The 19,420-nt window shown below is 39.0% G+C and overlaps 1 long non-coding RNA gene across 10 annotated transcripts in view; it reads right to left on the bottom strand.

Annotated features, from left to right (window-relative positions):
* Positions 1–674: 674 nt before the first annotated feature.
* LOC148646023 (uncharacterized) overlaps positions 675–19,420 on the bottom strand; it is a 95,876-nt gene continuing 77,130 nt past the window's right edge. For 8 of the 10 annotated variants that reach the window (XR_015927867.1, XR_015927868.1, XR_015927871.1 and 5 more), the window contains one exon: positions 11,614–11,837. This is a non-coding gene — a long non-coding RNA (uncharacterized LOC148646023). Of the gene's footprint in view, positions 7,712–8,976; positions 9,432–11,613; positions 11,838–19,420 lie in introns of those variants that run through there. The other 2 variants (XR_015927874.1, XR_015927873.1) reach the window with 2 other exon arrangements.

Here is a 19,420-nt window from a genome sequence, read left to right as displayed (position 1 = left end):
AAAAGTGATTTTGTCTAAATTGTAATTTTCTCAACTGTCCAAGGGTTCAGGGTTCAAATTTATTGTCACCTTGGTTTTCACCAGTGTCCAGTGTTCACCTCCCAACAATGTGTAGGTTTGGTTGGCTATTCTAAGCAGTCTCTTTTGGGGGGAGAAGGGTGTTGTATTTGTGTGGGTTTGTTATGAGTACAATCGGCACAGAGAACTTAAATGACTTGAACAAAACAGCTTCCTCTTTATGTGTGACCTTCCAGATGGTCTGAACATCCTGCAATTTACTCGGCATTCCCTAAAATCATCCTGTAAAAGTGTTGTTTGTTGTCGTCGTTCATTATTCTCTTTTCATCTTTGGTTCCTTTAATTCACACAAATTTATTCTTCATAATCCAACACTTGGGCTCTTCGGTCCCAGTGCCTTAATGTGTGTACTCCGGATGTCATCAGCTCCAACATGGAGGAAGCTGCTGGGTTTTACTCATCATTCTGAAGCAGTGTGTTCGAGACAACATCCAAAGTTTAGACAAATTAATGCACAGTGGAAATTGATTGTGCCAGATAGAGTTTTGTTTACCAAGAACACCACATTTCTCATGTTAAAGAAATCATGGGAGAGCATCCAAACTCCACACAGAAGGTTCCAAAGGTTGTGATGGTGAAATGACTACAGAGAAACATTTTCAGTAGCAGACAAATCTTTAATCAGTATCCCTTTAGATAGCACTTACAAAAATGGAGAAAATAATTACTTTCACTTCAATACCATTTGGCTTTCACTGTTCGTCCTACAGGAAATGCATAGTTTGCATTGACAATGTTTCCCCCATAATCTTTCCTATGCATGTGAGTGACACATTTGTGCTTCTGTTAAACTATCACTGGAATTCCCTTCTTTATACAGCCGATCTGCTTTTATATTGGGTTCACTTTTAAAAATTAAAAAAAGACGCTCATGTGAAAACCATTCCAAAGGCAACATCAAATAAACAATAATGTAAGCTGTCAGGAGAACAGAAGTCAAAGGAAATGCTGGCATCTTCTGTGACTTTGGAGTCTCAAGTGTCTGTGCGACAGAACAGTCTAATCGGGCTGGCACAGAACGCAGGGCTGTGTTTACATTTCAGTGGACAAAGAGTAGCAAATGTGAAAGCTTGAGCAGAACATGTCTGGGCGTATCCCCGTCTGGGAGCTGTAACACTGTCTGCCTGCAGAGAACTGTGCTGACTGCGAACAATTTCATAATTAGCTGTAGCATTTCTGTGAAGGCAGAGGCCGACTGTGGCAGGGGACCCATTGAACAGCAATTGAGAATTCTCCAGTTTCAGATGCTGAGAAGTTTTGTACTTTTCCCTTTTTTAATCCATTTTCTTTTTCTGGACCCTAATTGGACAATGAAACTGGTTATCATGCTGGGCATTTTGAGGGCTGTGACTGTATACCAATCATCCCTGCTGTTGACATCTGCTGAATCATTTCATGTATCAAATGTCTCTTGGTCCATATGCACGTCCATAGTCTTTAATACTGAGGATACTTAAATCTTTTGTATGAATTGTTGACTAATTAATTGCTTCGGTTCATCCAGAAATTACTTGCACTGATTCTCCATCACATGATTTTTTGATGATGTTGTAGCGAAATGCTGAATTGCTTTCTGACTCAGTATCTCCTCAGGCTTATACAGAAATCTTGTTGTCGGGTCCAATTCTGAACTGCGAGCAAGCTGCCACCAAATGTGACCATATTGCCCATGTTCTAGTGTCAGACATGACGGGCTGGGCAAAAGAAGGGACACTAGCAGTACACATGAGGCTTTTCCTGTTGTACTGCCTCCTTTCCCATCTCTTACCTCTGTGAAGGAGAAGACATTTGCCCATCTTAAGGTCTGCTGACCCTAACTTGCAGCGTTTCTCCGTCAATATTGCAAATGTAGCTCAGAGGAGTTCATTCTGCCTGCCTTTTTCATCCTAATACAGTATAACATGTACTGTGCTGCCTAAAATGCATAGCAGAAACTGTTGGCATGTCAGTAAGTTTTATTACTTGTAGCAGAATATGGGCTAATGACAGAACTCTCTCAGTCATTTTAATTTCAAAATCATAACTAGTTAATATTCGTAAAAGTCGTCGTTAGTCCCGTCGTTAGGTCTACTGTGGTGTTCATAAGTAATTGAGATTTCAGCTGTCGGATAGAAACATCTATCAATCCATTAGGACCAGGATTTGGGAACACCAGGCCTCTGGTGGTCATATTCACTCCTGATGCTTGAGGGTCACCAGTCCGTGTTTTATAGTATTCAATCAGTAAAGACCTGGTAATAGTGCTTATAGAGACGGATTAAGTGAACAGTGAATTTTAATCAAGCCATGAAGAGTCTAGAGTGAAAGGGAAAGCTGAAGTCGCAGCGACCCTATAGAACCTGGAGTGAATATCGGTAGCCTACAGGAACGACCCGATTGGAGACCACAGTAGGCTATTGGTACTCCAAAGCTTGCTAAATATAGCTTCTCACGCAACATGCGATTATATGCACCTTATTTTTTAAGTGATCTACCTCTCTACACTTACTTTTTAAATACTAGGTTTTGCCAGACAAAAGTTAATGAATTATTAACTCTTAAAACAGACCGTGCAAGGTTTCAACAGTAATCATAGTAATGTGGGGGAGAGTGGCAACAGGGGTTAATTTTAAACCTTGCCTCAGAATGCCATGAGTCATTCTGAAGTGTGCCACTTGACAGCTTGTCAGCTGAGCCTATTGTTCCAGTGCACAAGGCTGCACTGTAAACATCTATTAATCATACCTGTATCGCCAGGGCTCTGGCTCCTGCAGGTCTGTACTTTTATTGTAAGGCCCGTCACAACAAATGTGTTCCCTCACTTACTGTAGGGAGCCGCTGTACGTGATGTCCACTTTGCTGTGTACAGCTATTACAGCTGAATCATTCCTGAAAGAGCACCTATACCTTCCTTTTTATTGTAATATTAAAATTGTGAAACAGTGTGGTTACACAGTTCAATGAGCTGACGCAGAGTGAGCTGCAAGCACCACATAACATTTTCCTTCAGGCCGTTTCACACGAGAGAAAATCACGACCTTTACAGGGCAAGAAGATAGCATTTTCAGAAAATATCCCTTTGCCTCCACTGTGGTTCAACGGGAATGAAAGTTCACAGATTGGAAGATATTTAAAAGTAAAATAAATGGACTTTTGATCGATTTTGTAATGCTTAGGCTTAGTTTGTAAATCTCTAGAAATGTTCAGATCTCATCCCACTTTCCAGTTTCATTCCAGAGCAGCAACAACAAACAAAAAAGATTTTAAAAAAACATTTTTCTGCAGTGCAACAAATTGCAGTGATTTGGAATATTTTTAGGGTGTGCTACTGGTTTGGGGACAGACAAAACTAGGCTGCAAGTCTCTTTCGTGTGCTTAGCTAGCCTTTTCACCTGACAACATCTCACTTGTACAGCGCTCAGCAGAAGGGCTGTAGGAAATCTGACATTTTGGGGAACATGAGAGTGCAGACAGCATGGAGCAATGGTAGAAACGCTCTCTGAAAACACATCCCAAGTTAGTAAGCTAGGAGCTAGGAAAGGTGTTAAAGAAATAGGAAGCTCTCTCACTAGAAGAACTTTCTTCTGTTACCCCAGAGCATCATGAAGTGCTGCAAGCAATAAAGTCTGAAATACCAAACACTTAGAAGCAATTATATACTAAATGTTTTCTTTAACAAGCTCTTGACAACCATAAGTTCTGATATGTACTTACGTAATTTTTTATAATCTCCTTTTAGATGCTATTCTTGAAATGATTGCATTTTTTTAAAGACGTTTAGATAAAGCAAAGAAGCACAATCCACATGTATGAAGACATATTTATAGGTTGCAGGATGAATTACCACTGGAGAAGACGTAATAACTATTTAGTCATCCTGTATATGGTTCTGTTTTTAAAAGACTTTAAGTTAGTAAATTTAAGATTGAGCCCATCTAAGTGAAAAAGACAGAAGGTGAAGCAAATGGGATTATCTGCATATGCAAAAACCAGACAAGCTAAACCACACTGAAAACCACATAAATACATAACACAGGAAAAATGGTGTATTGCAGAACTGGTGTGATTAATTTTTATAGTGATCAGTAGGAATAAAAATGTTCTCTTTGTATGAAAACCTTTTTTTTTTCTTTTTTGCTTTCATGATGTCACCTTAAAACAATAAGTCTATAAAGATGTCAAAGTGATAAGCAGTAAAAGGCAACATGACTGGTTGTTCACACAGTGACTAATGATGTGCAGTGTCTTTTCGAAAACTGTCTTATGACCTTTCAGTGTTTATAATCTTTTCATGTATTTTGTGGTGGTAAAGTTGAGTTGTCTCCTGGAAAACCAGTTCTCCTGGAGAATGGATGGATTTCATCCATTTTCAAAAGAACAGTTTGTTGCTTCAGTACTTCAGCCACCTGAGCTGTGAAACTAGCGTGCTAATTCTTTGTTCTCTACGGGAGCCTTTTTTTTTTGTTTGCCACACAAAAACAAGTTTTTTTTGCAATTTCCTCTTTTCCGTTAATGGAACGTACTGTACGGTACCTTACCTGCCAGAGCTTCTCGGAAAGTTTTCTGTGGGAATATCTTATGTAAGAACATGACGCTGTTTGACTGCAAATATTTTCACTTGATACAATTGTCACTGCGGCCGGGATCGGTCTAGAGCTGTAATGTGTATGCTCGACATGTCGTATATTTTTGATTTTGGTACTAATGATGATTTCATAATATTCTCACTGATATGTTCCAGACATTACAATATAGTGACACTGCATCAACTACCCTGGCACACTCTTACTAATTCTGTGCTGCAAAAAGTTTAAAAAAGTAGGTTAACAGCTCCATCAATATCTTTAAGAAAAGAAAAGGTTTGCTCCTTTCTGAGTCAAAATGGAGCTCCTTAAGTCTATACTGAGAGATGGGAACTTTATCACCTGGCCCTCAGAGATAACTTAGGTTGTAAATGATATGAATGTATTCCCATTTTCTTTGATAAATACACTTCTACTGAGACGAAAATCTAAAATACATCCCCGGTATTTATAGAGTTATTGAGTTCACATAAAGGTTTGGCTTTTAAGTTTTGCAAGATTATATTAGTTTGCTGTACAGAGAACCACAAGATCTCTGGACCAGATGTCCCTTGGTCATGATGACTTTGCAGCTGAATAAATCTTCAGGGGACATTTATCCAGATGTGGGAAATTGAGAACATTATCAAGCCTCTGGCTCATTAACTGTTGTAATTGCTTGTGCAAGATATTGTGCCCAAAGTGAATGAGGTATTTAAACTTGTAAACTTATTTTTGTACTTAATTTTTCCTAGAACAATCTGATATTAAATATGGTACACAAGAAGAAACATATTTTTCCTTTGCATAGTTGTGTGTCAGTGTGGTTCAGTTCCTCACTCTATACTAGTGTGCTTGTGAGCCAGAGTGGTTTGGCTGTTTAAATAAGATAGTAAAGGCAATCTTCAGATTAATTGTAGGATTACTGTATGTACAGACATACAGTACAGTAAATCTAAAAATTATATTGCTATAGTTATTTATTCACACAGGTCACATGTTGATGAACTGTGCACAAGTTGTTTTGAAAGTAGGTTGTGCATTTCTGCAAAACTCGGCTCACCTAAGAGTGCTAGGATCTTTGTCTAATGGCACTGGGAAAACAGGCTCACGGACAGAGGCCCCGAGATGCTTAAAAATGGGGCAAAGGTATTGAACGTGCCCCCAGAGTGTAGTCTCCTGTGTGCTAATCTGATGCATAATCAAACAGTGGAACAGGGTTTGCAGAAGAGCTAGTTTAGGTTTGGTTTACTATCCTATAGAAATGCACTGTGGTAAACTTAAACTATATCATGTTTCCCCCTTCCACTAAATATTCCTTATCATTGTACAAGCCATGGGATATTATGTTGTATCATATGTTAAAGCATAATTGTGCTTTCATCTTTATCTGGCAAGGCCTAGTCTTGCACACTCTCTGAGAGTTGGCACTGATCTTCCTCCAGCGGTGTCTGGCAAGCTCGTCCCTCCTCCGTCTTCAGCTCCGGCTCCCAGTGCTCTGAAGATCGCAGCGCGACACTGGCTTACTTGTGAGCATCAAACAGCTTGACGCCGTGAAATTGGTATTTAACTGCAATTTCTGCTCAGATAATATCGGACTGCAACTCCTTATCGTAGTTATTCGCACCAGCAATGGTTAAATGGACTCGGAGAATGAGTAATCAGCTACTTTTTTTGCAGTTTCACACTCCTACACTCACAATATTGGTAAGAAGCCCACAGTGAATGGGAGTAGTAATGTATAAATACCGCAGGTCTGTGACCTTCTAACTTATCTCAAGTCTGTTTTTAAAATCATTTTAACCACCCTAGGTGCTTTTTTTTCACACTGGGTAATGAATAAACCCTCTTAGCAGAGAAGCCCATTTAAATAAAATAAAACTTAAATGAGTTTTTTTATAAAGTTGTAGAGTATATGCATTGGAGTCTTCAAACTTAAGCAGACCAATCTGCCAGACTGAATTCAGAGTGTAATGCAAAAAATGGCTTTGTGCAAAGACTGCCTGTCAGCCCAGACCACTTCCTACTGGTACCAGTGTACTATTCAAGGACATATTTCACCTACAGTATGTTCAGGTGTTGGCTGAGCACTGTGCTGGAAAGACAGGATTGAAACCCAGGGGAAGGAAACCTTCCTCTAATTTGTGAAGAACTGTCCCAATGTCCCTCGCTTTGGTTTTCCCACAACAGGTGAAGAACATGAGAACCTGCGCGTGTTGCTCTTCGGCGCAGTCTCAGGGACTTTCAGGGGAATTAGCGGTGCAAGATTCAGAAGTACACTATGTTCACTAGGAGAGCTGTTCCAATGGGAAGATGAACATGTTGGGCTGTCACCACTGTCGCCATTACTGGGGAAACCACTTCTTTCACCTTGCTATCTATTCTTGGGTGTAAAGACACTAGTAATCCATGGATAAAACTGGGGGGAAAAAGAATGATCCTTTCTTTATTATGCCTCCACATTTTTGGCTGGCGCAGCATATAAAAACGTTTTTATAAACATGAAAGCATTGGAACATTTGCCAGTTTTGTTCACCTTAAATAACAGAAGCGCCTCCTGTGTTAGTATTTTCTGAATATAGCCTCCAAATTCTATCTTGTATGAATATTAAGGGGAATTTCACTTCTCCAATTGTTAAATAAAATGCACTTTGGCAGTCTGAATTAAAATTAATGCCAGTGGCCTTGAATTAGGATGGCCTGACCTAAAGAAGCAGTTATCTCACCAAGTGCTGTTCACTTACAGCAGCAGTGCACAGTTCCAGTCTTATGGATGCAGTGTCATCTGGTTTTTAATCCACTTGTGGGTTTAGCTACCCAAGTGAAATAATTAGCTGAACTAGACCAACTGCCTTTAATTGTAGGTTCTTACAATAGATTAATTGCAGGTTATTCAGTCTCTGTATTCCCTGAGGACCTGATGGCTTTAGATCAGGGAGAGGCAAGTCCTGTCATTTTTACAGATACTATATTGCAGTTTAAGTAATTGAGACCAGAGCAGGAAAGCAACTAGAGAACGTAGTCAGTTGGTGACAGTCATCCCCGATTTGGAAGACTGGGTTGATCATTATAATCCACACCTTTCTGTCAGTCTGAAAGTAAAGATACACTTATATTATATGTATTTGACTAAAACTGGAACCAAGATCACAAATGAGACATTTTTCTTTGTTGGTCTTGTGAGATATCTTGAATAGTCAACTGTCTAGTACCTTATTGATTATTAGTTTTCCAGTATGCTCCTCTCTATTAGAATTGGCTAAGATGTCTCTTGTGACTCCTGATGCTATTAATGAGTAGTATTAGTCACAGTAAGAGCAGCAGTGGCAGTAATAACAGTAGGTACTTTATTTAGTATTTACCCCCTTTATTTTAGCCTCAACAGTACTCCTAGCCAACAGTACAGGCAGTTGTAATCTTTGTGATGATTAATATTTTAGATTTTATTTGTTCACTTTCAGGCAAAACTGTCAATGCTATTGGTGAGCTATGTCTCTTTCCGTGGCTACCAGGACTGCATCCTCATTGTAGCTCTCTTACTTTATCGCATTATTTGAGTCAAAGGGCAACATTTGTCTATCCCGGCCTCTGAGCATTTCTTAGGTATTGTGTCTAAAACCAGAGTCGGCAGATGGAACACGGGTAATTATTTAAGTGGAACAAGTGAATACGTCAAGCCAGACCTGATGCAGCTTTATTGCAACTGTAACGTGGATCAAGCTCATCTGACAAAACTGTAGTTTTAACCCTTTGCAATATGGGTAAGTCTTTGTGATCTGAATTCATTCATAAACTGCTCTTGTCTTGGAGAGCCGTAGAGGCTGTCGTGTTTCATTCCTCCCATGCTCTTAGCTAATTGAGCTAATTAGTAGTTTAACTTAATCAGTTTAACCCCATTTCCCCAGTTCTTTGTATACTGCAGATACAGGGCAGCAATTTCTTAATTATCACATCAATTAATGAGACCAAAAGAGACCAAATTTGGAAGAAAAAGTGGAGGATTCTGCAGCCCTTTCAGAAAATGAGTGTCTCACACCTGATCTAAAACCTTAACCTTATCTAAGAAAAATCTTAAATATGTTAAGGTGCACAAATTAAGGTGAAAACCTTCAAGGACAAATTCTGAATTCATGTCCTAAAGGTTCTGGGTTTGACACATGCATACAGTATATTTAGATAAGCCTGGTATATTTTATGTTCAGATTTCCACTGTACACACAATCATTTGCCTTTTAAACTAAATATACATCTATTTTTACCTAATCCAACACATATGAGCTCTTAATTAGTCAACATACTGTTATCTTTACCTTTTGAAAACAACAATAGAGTTGTGATGCATTAAAACTAATATAGATTATTTGAGGTAGCTTTAATTTTAGTACTAATGCAGATAATACACAGATTATTAATTTACAGTCCTTTCAACTGATAAGATCTCTCAGCCCTTCAATCAGAGTGTGGAAACAAAGGCAGGAGTTAATATCATTTTAAACACAACAATTAACTTTAAAAGGAGGTTGTGTTATAATAGTATTTCATAGGTCTCTGAATTCTAAATGCTGGAAAGGACACCCACAGTATACTAAAATGGTATTTGATTACAACAGATATTAATTTTTATACATTCAATATTGATCGCCAACATCAGTGATCGTCACTCCTGGTCCTGGAAGGCCACACTAATTCCAGTATTGCCCTGTTTGGTTTTAATTCCAGCACTGAGTCTTTAGCATTTGAGGATGTTGAGTTCCCTATAAAACCATCAGGACTGTGGCTTTTTAGGACCAATAGCGAGGGACACCCCCTACACTGGAAAAAAACAAATTGAAACCAATGAGCTAAAACAAGAAAATGCGTTTCGGAGAACACGTTATTGTTCACTCTTTGTTTGTTAAACTTGTTTCAACATTTGCTTAAAAATAACTTTACTCCAAGTCTAACATTTGATTGCACTGGCTCAAACATAAACACTGTACATAAATAACTGTACCAAACCCTAAAGAACTAACATGACACATACAGTGTTGCACCTCTGTGCCAAACGCTTAGCGTCATCGCTAGCATGACTTTAGATAAAGATTTGAGATTAGAGAGATCTGTAGTATGGGTGCGTGCATATGTGCAGCTAAAGGAAACTGCAGTTCCTCAACTACAAATTGTGGAAACTGAAGTGCTGGTTGATGCACATTTTTTATTCTCAGTTTTTCACTGAGATAACATTTCTCTTCAAACCATGACAGCTAACTGCTCCAGCCAGTAGTTACTCGTGTTGTAACATAAGATATTTTGAGTGGGTTTGTCACATGTACTGTATTGCTTCAGCATAAAGGATACAAAAGCTGTGGGAATACTCTCATGTTTTAGGGATGTCAAGTTGTTTGTCTTTGGTAGGATTTTTTTTAATTCATGGGCACTGTTGTGGTTTATTATTTTTGTCTTTTCAAATTTTATGTTGTAGAAATAACATCTTGCAGCTGCCAACTCTGACTCTGCTCAAACTAAACTTGCATTCTGCAAGAGACGTTTAGTCACAGTAGTGTAATAAACAACCTGTTTCTCTCATTTAGGAGCTGCTGGTTTTAAGGCTTTGTGGTTAATTTGTCAAAAGAATGCTTTCAAAATGAGAGATGAACACTAAAAGCATATGGTTTAATAAAATCCAGTGATGTTTTACTGAAAAAGCAACTGAACTGAAATAAGTGGTAATATTTCAGCATGAGCACAATAAGCCAAAAGGAATGACTTAAAAGCAATAATGCAATTTATATGTATTTATCACGTACTGTACCACGTGAGATGCTAAGACAGTTCTCACCACAAATTCTTGTACTGATTTGTACCTAGTTGCATCTACCTTACAACCATTCCCCAAATGCTTAAATTAACAATTCTAGTTTTTTTTTCCAAACCGTTCTACTGCAGCATTTGGAAAATGTACTGTATGGTAAAGTAAATATGTTGTAAGATTCTGAAGTTTCTACAAACGCTTGAGATGATTAATGTGTACTCACCCTGTCACTTCAAATCACCGTCTACAACAGCAATAGGATCAATAGAATTCTAATATTTAACCATATTATATTGTTGAGTGTGGAAGAGGAGGTACAGTACTGCCAAAATCCCCCAGTTAACACAGGAAATCACTATAAAACCCCAGTAATTTCATTCTGCAGATGTGTGGGCAGTGACTGAAAGAACGTGCTGGAGCATGTTCCTGTTTCTGGTTCAGAGCTGATCACAGCTTCTAGGTCCGCTGGGGTTCTGGCAGTTATGGAATATATATGATTTATATGATATATATGATGTTATTTATTTTTTGACTGAGGGTGAAGTTAAAGTAGATTGCCCTGAAGTTGTTAAAGAGACTGGTCACACACTGGTGATTGTAGTCAACAGAAATTCCTGTAGTTCTGAAAGAGACCTTGAGATATCTGTCCAGTTTACTGCAGTAGGTCAAGTTAGACTGGGTATATCTCTGGGGCTGGCAACAGCACTGTCCAATTTGCAACTGCCTTTGAAGTTGCAAAACGTAGTTCTGAAACCAGATTTGTATCCAGTCTTCTACTGTATCTGGAATGATGGTCAAGACCCAGGTCTTAAACCCGGCAGAGGCAGGCTGACTCCAACACAGCTGACAAGGGGGCCCTCAGTTTGTCTTGCTAATTAAGTGTGAGAACCGCAGGCTGACTCGAGATCTTGCCTGCAACACTCCAGGTTTTCTCCTTTGGAACTGGGAGGGAGCAGAGCCCAGCTCGTTGTTGGCGGGCCAGATCAAACCTGCCAGCTGTCAGCCTTTGTTTACCCTGTATTTAGAAAGTCGATCGTAAAAGGTGCCCACAAAGTTTTGGGCAGGACACTATGGAACACAATGCAGCCCTGAGGTCCAGAAGTATAAAATAAAAATCACAGCTGCAGCTACGCAACCCTATCAAACACTGCCAGTGGGGGCAGGACTATTCAGTCCTGCCTGAAACACCACTAAAAGACATGATTGAATAAGAAAATCAATTTATTAAGGCAACTACAATCAACATGACAATCACTTTTAATTAGCATTACAAAATATTACCACTGTAATGCAATACATTGAACAGTTATGGGCGCAGTGCACAGCGAATCAAGGTACATACCGAGAGGGTTTTGAGGAAAAGGTGGCCGATGTCAGAGACAGCAGGCTGGAGCTCCCCCACGCCTGATGTAGAAAACACTCAGCTCCTGCAGACACAGAACAAACACAGGCAAAGAGATGCATCGTTAATCCCTGAAACGGGCAATACAGATGTCGCCTGAATTCTTCATCACTTAACAATCAGGTGAAACCGTGATTAACTGGAATTATTAGAAAGAGACTGTGTTTTTACAAGTAACACAAATAATCAAAAATAATGAGACGTGTACTGGCAGGTCTGGATGGGAAAAAATATAGTTACAACTTCTGCAATGTTGAAATTTCAGACACGGGTTTAACATCCTGAAAGTCCTGAATGGATTGGTGGCCTGTTCAAAGCCTCTGGCATAACTTCCAACGCCAGCAGTGAAATATTTTGAAAATGTCATCTTTAATGGCCACGCATAAACACTGCTGGTATAAGAGTGATCCACCCAAAGTCAATGTAGACTATGTGGTTTGTTATAGTTTGATATAACATTCAGCTACATTGAGTTTGATAGATGTTGCACTCTTGCTATAGCCTACAGAATACGTCAATGATTATATACTGTAGCACACTTATTTTGCAAACGTTTCTACATAGTCTACAGTATTTACTGTTGTATGGTCCAGTTATTTTCTAAATAGTACAATTACTTTCAAGCTGTATGACACATGTGATATAAAACTGTATATCATAAAACCCTACAGGGTTTTATATCACACAGCACACTAAATGTGTTATATAGCATGAAAGCGATATGACTTTATGAGTTTGATAAAAAGGACTTCAGATAAAAGGCCTCTCAGACTTGTGTGGAAGATTCGTGATTGGAATTAAAAAGCAGTTTCTCCTTCACACAGTTGGCTGTTTACATTCAGCAGGACATGAAAGGCTGGACCCCCCTGAGCAACAGGCTTCATAACTTCTCGTCGGGCTTCCTTGAGGGCCTTGTGTACAAGTACACGCATCTCGCTAAATTACTCGGACTCGCCCGTAACTTTCAGAACAGCGATACAGAAAAAGGGAGAGAGGCTCCCTGTGAAACCAGTCATTAAACCTGTCACCCGTCTTTAACTGTTTCCTTCACTGCCCAAACATGTAATTAGTGTCAGAGCTCAGGGGTTCGATGGGACCGATATTCTGTCTCCGTCCTGGGGCTGTGCATTCTGCTGGCCAACGCAGAGAAAGAAAGCCTTTGTCTTTCCATTACCACAGATACAGCAGCCCGACAAAACAACTGTCGTTTCTGGGAACCATACGAACGACTATGTCCCACGAATATCACTTCCCCAACACCCACCCGATACACGCATAGACCGAAATGCGTAATTGTTTAAAACAAACAGCGTCTCATAGCAGTGTGATGTGGAACATCGTAGTCAACAGCCCTTCGTCACCCCACAAGAGGCAGACAGCCTGCGATGATGGCAGATTGGAACTTTCTTGGCATCAATTAAACCAGAGGTCCCCAGCATCAATCCTGGACAACCCCAGTCCAGCAGGGTTAGAGGTCACCGTTCAATCGCCAGTTCTAGATATGATCTGTCAGTTGGGGGGAATTGATAAATGATGAGGAGATCATCTGGGGCCAAAGTACCCTCAAGAATCAGATATTCTCTTAATGGAGCAGAATACTTGCTTGATTCATCTGTTACTTACAGGTGTCCCAGTCATTAAAATAGACGACCTGTAAGAGAAACTGGATTGGACCAGATTAGGAGATAATTCATGAGCTCCAGTAAATTCATAGATGCCTGCATGGGCTGGATATACTTTCGAAGAATGCAGACTTTATGCTGCAGTATAGCTGTATTGGTAAAACAAAGCAGACTTCGTGGGTCATACAAAATCATTTTACTTGAAAATGGGGAAATAAAAAGCCTTCATATACAGTACTTGTGTATCAAAGGTCTTAAAAATAAATAAATGATGGAAATAGATTTTGAAATACAGAACTTCTAAACTAATACTGTTTCTCTTACTGTAACTTGATAACTTTACACTTTATGCAGCAGTCTGCTGTTGTCTTTGGTTATTGTGATTAAGTAGTTTTTATAAAAAATATTTATTAATCATTTCTGATCATTAATCATCTCTGTACCATTTCGTGATACCTTAATGTTATTCATGGCTTTTAAAGTTTATCTAAACAAACACACTTCTAGTGGGAGGAATATAAAAGAATTGCATTATTTTTTTTACAAGTGAAAATGCAGGACGTTTAACAGAACGTTTTTCTTTCTGGAATGATCAACCCCCTCCCTCCTCCCCCCAGGGAACAAAACAACACTGAGAAGTTTAAGGACCCATTTTATCCTTGCCAGTCTGGTTTTTTCGCCCTGTAGCCGGCATTTCACTCACTAGCATACTGGCTAGGTTCACTTTCGGGGCTGGTGTTCGTTAATTACAGTGAAATGGCAAATGTATGGACACAATGTAGAAGTCCAATAAGATCAGTTTCACCATAATTATTTCTCAAATGTTAAACTCGACTAGAACTTAGCAAAAAGTCCAGTTAGTACAGTAAACTGCAAAAGGATAAAATACTTCACTCAAGCATTGTCTTAGCGTGGCTCGGGATTTATTACGATTCTAAAATTTTGTACATTCTCCAGACCGCATTTGGCTTTTTTCCTGTTTTTCCCTCTCCTTCTACATGGTCTGGTTTCAGCTGTAGTACTGAAACATATTGGTCATGTCAGCCTTTCTCCACTAAATTAACCACTATTTTTTGTAAGTACTACTACGGATATGTGCCTTCAGTAATTGGCAACTAGCTGCAAACAATATTTCTAGTCCACACATGTTGTTTTCGTGCCAGCATTGCTAGCAATTTCAAAGCAGAACAGGATTTTTTTACACATTGGGGAGGGGTAGATTTGCAAAACTGCTGTAGCTGGTCTTGAGTTATTCATCCAAAAATAGAACTTAATGCAGTGGGTACAGTGTGTACATAATAAATATCAACACCCTTTTTTCCCCCCTCTTGGCAAATTTACACAAACTCTCCAGGAGTCTTACAGTAACCACGTGCCCTCCCTGCTGTCATCAATTAAGTCTTCTACCCTTGTGACCACACTAACCAACGGACAAGGCAGTCTTCTGAAAAAGATCACTACCGGGACAGCCACTCGAAGATCAACTAGGATAACCGTCCCTTTCTGAAGCAGAACATACAGTGTGCTTGGCAGCCTGCATGATGACAATAAATTTACCACTGTGTACAAGAAAATCCCCCTATTTAGTCCTGATAATTTTGGGGTCTTTTTTTATAATTGGGTGGTAAATAGCATTTGTAGAAACCGAGGCAGTGATGTGAAGTAAGAGGTTCGGGCTCTGGACTGGAGAGTCATGGGGCTCAAATCTCATGGAGGAGGCTGCTGTTATACCCTGGAGCAAAGTCTAGTGCTCAAATTGAAACTGTTCCAGTGGCCATCTGTTATGAAAACCAGAACTCTCTAGGTCCTCAATTTTAAATGGAATATCTGATTAAATAAAGGATTAAGCTAAAAAAAAGTCAAGCCAGAAATGGAGATCCAGCGCAGGCATACGCACAGCAGGCTAGGAGACAAAGTGGAAATAAAATGGGAAAGAGCAGATTACCCCTTTGCTTTTTACACTTTTCAGCCCCTTGAACCCGTCAGCAGCACTTTTAAACAGTTTCCTTTCTTCCGGAACCACAGAGGGTCTTTTCTGTACTATATTTAATGCCAATGAAAGCACGGTCCTTAATAATAATAATTTAAGAAGTCTGAAAGCCCACATCCTCAATAACGCTTTGTAAACACTGACTGCAGCGTGAAAGTCACGGGCGGGACTGAAACGCTGAACTTCTCTTTAGTGTGGGGAAAGAAGTTATGCTGTGTGGAGCGTCAGATTTAAGGAGATAAGGAGAAAGGAGATGAAAAGAGGTCCAGTATTTCAAATGATTCATTCTTTCACTACCACTATTAGGAAGAACTTTATTTGATATAGTATCCTTTAAAGTAATACTGTCAATGATCTTACGCATACTCTCTTTCTAAATATTCCATTGGCGATGTCCTATTAAGGTTTTGATGCCACAAACACGGAAGGTTCTCAGGTTTAAAATAAAAAAATAAATATTAAAAAACTATAGCGAATGTAATTTTGGGGAAAAGCTCTAAAATTAGTAAACAACGACAATGACTGTGACTTGAAAACCAGGTAGCGGAATATTATAAAAATTTCTACTGAGTACACAAGGATCTGTGCTAAAGTAGTTTTCTTTAATGTGATATAAAGAAATTAGGACATTACTAGAGCAGTAATGTCCCAATTCTATCTAAAGTGCTTTAGTTAGCTAATATATTGTGTTCTTGTGTTGAAGCAATTAAAGTAATGTTTATTATTTTCAACCACACTAAAAGTGCAGTATTTACACTATAAATTCTGAGTTTTAGCAGGCTTGCACAATGAAGGCCTCTACAGTCATTTAGCTGTTGTGGTTTCGTTTGGACTGATCACATCTGCAGTGCAAACTCACATCAGTAACAGTGACAGCTGAACCAGTGTCATATGGGATTAATATTCTTTATGGGCTTAAATTTTCATGGGCAAGAGGACTGCAAAATCCCTCATTGTTTGCACACATTTTAAAGGATATTTTCCTGCAACTGCTCTGTGCTTTAAGTACTCAAGAAGGCAATTAGTTGAGTCAAGCCAAGACACACTAAATGGAATTATACTTTAGGGATGGTAATTGTCTGTAAAAGTATGCTATCCTTATCAAATCCATAAAACAATGGAGGCAAGCAGGGACAGCCTCAAATCCTAAAGTGTCTAGAGTCTTCTGGAATTTGTTTCAAACTGTCACCAATAAGGCAATTAAAAATAATTAGGTAATCTTTGATGGATGATTATAACAAATCATTTAATTGAAGACACTTATGAAACACCTCAATGCCAGGTTAGAAGCTTTTCAATAATGTGGTTAAGTGAATGATTAGACCAACCACGTTAACCGAGAGACTGAGTGGAACAAGAAACAGAAGACAAAAGTCTCTCTGGGACTCCTGATCTAACGAGTAAAGATGCAACAAAATAAGAAAATTCAACTAAACATGTTGGTAGATAATGTCTGAATTTGCTGTTCTAAATAATGAGGGTGAGGATTAAAAAAAATGGTTTCGATTCATAATGATCTCGCAGTACAAAAAAGCCTATTTGAATGGCAGCTTCATTCATAAGACCAACGTTCCTAGGTAGATCCCCCAAGACAGTACATACTGTATTTAGAAAATAGCAAGGCAATCGATAAAAAAGCTTTTCAATCACAGATTTTGTTCATTGGCTGCTGTTTCTCTTTTCCACCAGTTCCTCAAATTCAGTGAGAAAGAGGTTCCCCGAGCAGCATTAATATCTTTTTAACAATCATCCTCATATTGCTACATTCTCATGGGTGACCTTTGCAATGACAAGTTACTTCACTCGATCAAGATAAATTAGCAACACACCAGAGCTGGCTGGCAATTGGGTTACTTTAATTACTTACCCTGAAAAGAAATCTAAAAAGGAAAACAAAACAATCTACTGTTTACAGAATAATAAATGCGTTAAACAGTTGCTCACTGAACATTTTGCTTCTTCGCAGCCTTCAATTACTTGAATAGCGCTTTAACACGCAACTACATGAAAATAGACCATAATACTAAATTTTCATCTATTATCAAATTATTCTACCATGAAACTAAAATGCTGTATTAAGAAGCTTCATGCTATAAAGTAAAGTACATTATCTGGCATAAAACAAATAAAATAACTGCCTTGCCACAGATCGGATTCTTTTTATGAAGTCACAGTACTGCGAAAATGCGTAACTGTGTCCGGTAAGGTGCAAGGGAACTGCAGTCAACCCAGCCTGGAGTTTCTCTAATTTAGAAAAATGTCAAGTACTAATTTAAGTAGAAGTAAACAATGATCCTTTGAAAAATGCATGAGATGATGTTGCTGTTGCAGGGAGAGATGATGTGACAGTTTGCCATACAGCAAGGGCCTACGACATCTTAAATGTCTCCTCACAAGGCACTGCCAGAAAACCACAAAGGAGGCGAGATGTGCCGTGAAGGACAGGTCTTTCCTCTCTTAAAGAGGGGAACAACCCTGAAATAAGGAAAAGCATCTTATCATTGTGCAGTCACTGCAGACAGCGTCAAAAAATAGATGATCTGGTTATAATCTGGTCTTTGGGGACGCTTTCATAATAGATGTGGCCTGTGTTATTTCCCTTTTTTCCCCAAGTGTCAAAGTGTGATGCTATTAGAAATCGCCCATCTTTCTTCTGTCCGTGAATTGCAAAGCACTAGAACAGTGCTCTCGGTTCAGAGCCCAGTCACTCTGATCAGCCTGGCAGTTACACAACGCGCTAAGATTGTTCGGATTCTGGGACAGGAAACAAACCGATGCAAATTAGACCAAGTATCGGTTGTTTTGAATAGGATAATCTGTTTTATCTGTGTGGTCTATATTTAACAGCAAAAGATGGGAACTCCATCCATCAGTGCTTTCAGTTACAACCACACGACTCAAAACACAATTATTAGGATCCCACGTGGGGGGAAAAGATCAAAGACCAGAGGAACTCGAGTTACTGAGACGGATGGTGAAGACTTTTAAAAATCTCCGAACCCCACTAAATTGAATTTTGCTCTCGTGACACACGCACGTCTAGTGAGGTTCATATTAGGTTGACTACTACTTCAATTACAAAATTTGTGAACCAAAATGGTGAAATTAACTCTCGGTTCTTCCAGAATGTACTGTACAAGCTGCAGTTAAAACATTTTACAAGTTAAATGAAAACACGTCAGTATTTTCATCGTCCATGTATGCCAAGGGTAAAACATGATTAGACATGTTGCAGTAATCATTTATACCTTATATTCTCAAAACCCTCCCTTCTCTGAATCATATACAGTATTCATAAATAAATTCATAAATGTATGTACATAAGTTGCCTAAACTTAAATGAAATTAAGCCATGTATAATCATTTTAAATTAACCTCAGCTAAAAATCATATAAAAACTGAGAACGTGTTAACCCAATTGCTTTAAAAAAATTCCTCTTGCCATATTTACACTTTTGTGGCTGCCATTTGCTGCAGTGCAGGTTTAATTAATTAACCTCTTCATACTGTATGTACATACTTTGCCTGCTGTAAGAGAAGTGGGGCTTTGTGCTTACAAGCTTTTGGTCAGGAAATAATCCCATAGGCATGAATTAAGAGACTGAAACTGGTAAGAGACTGAAACTTTTTGGTGGTGTTAAACCAGCAGCTGGGTTTTCTTATGCAACAGACCTGTTACCAATGCCAAACCTGGTCAAGTGCACAGTGAAATACTATAAAAGCTTCTACAAAAAAGCAGTAAAGATCTTGTAACTGCGGATATTTGCAAACCATCCTATAGAAAAAGCGAGTAAACCATACTGAGGATAATCTCACCTTTTCTAAAAGGTAAACTGTGAAATACTACACCAGATATCCAAGCTGCTACAAGGACTCAAAAACATCAGAGAGAGCAACTTTGTGTTTTTAGGCAAACACAGTCCCTTAAACTGATCTGAGTAGCTAAGCAAGCCTAGGCCTGGTCAGTACTGGGATAGTACTGGGAAACCTCCAAGG

The sequence above is a fragment of the Lepisosteus platostomus genome, chromosome 17, assembly GCF_059453375.1.
Source record: "Lepisosteus platostomus isolate fLepPlt1 chromosome 17, fLepPlt1.hap1, whole genome shotgun sequence".
Classification (NCBI taxonomy): Eukaryota; Metazoa; Chordata; class Actinopteri; order Semionotiformes; family Lepisosteidae; genus Lepisosteus; species Lepisosteus platostomus.
Note: the sequence above shows the minus strand (reverse complement) of the source record. Positions and strands in the feature narration are given on the sequence as shown.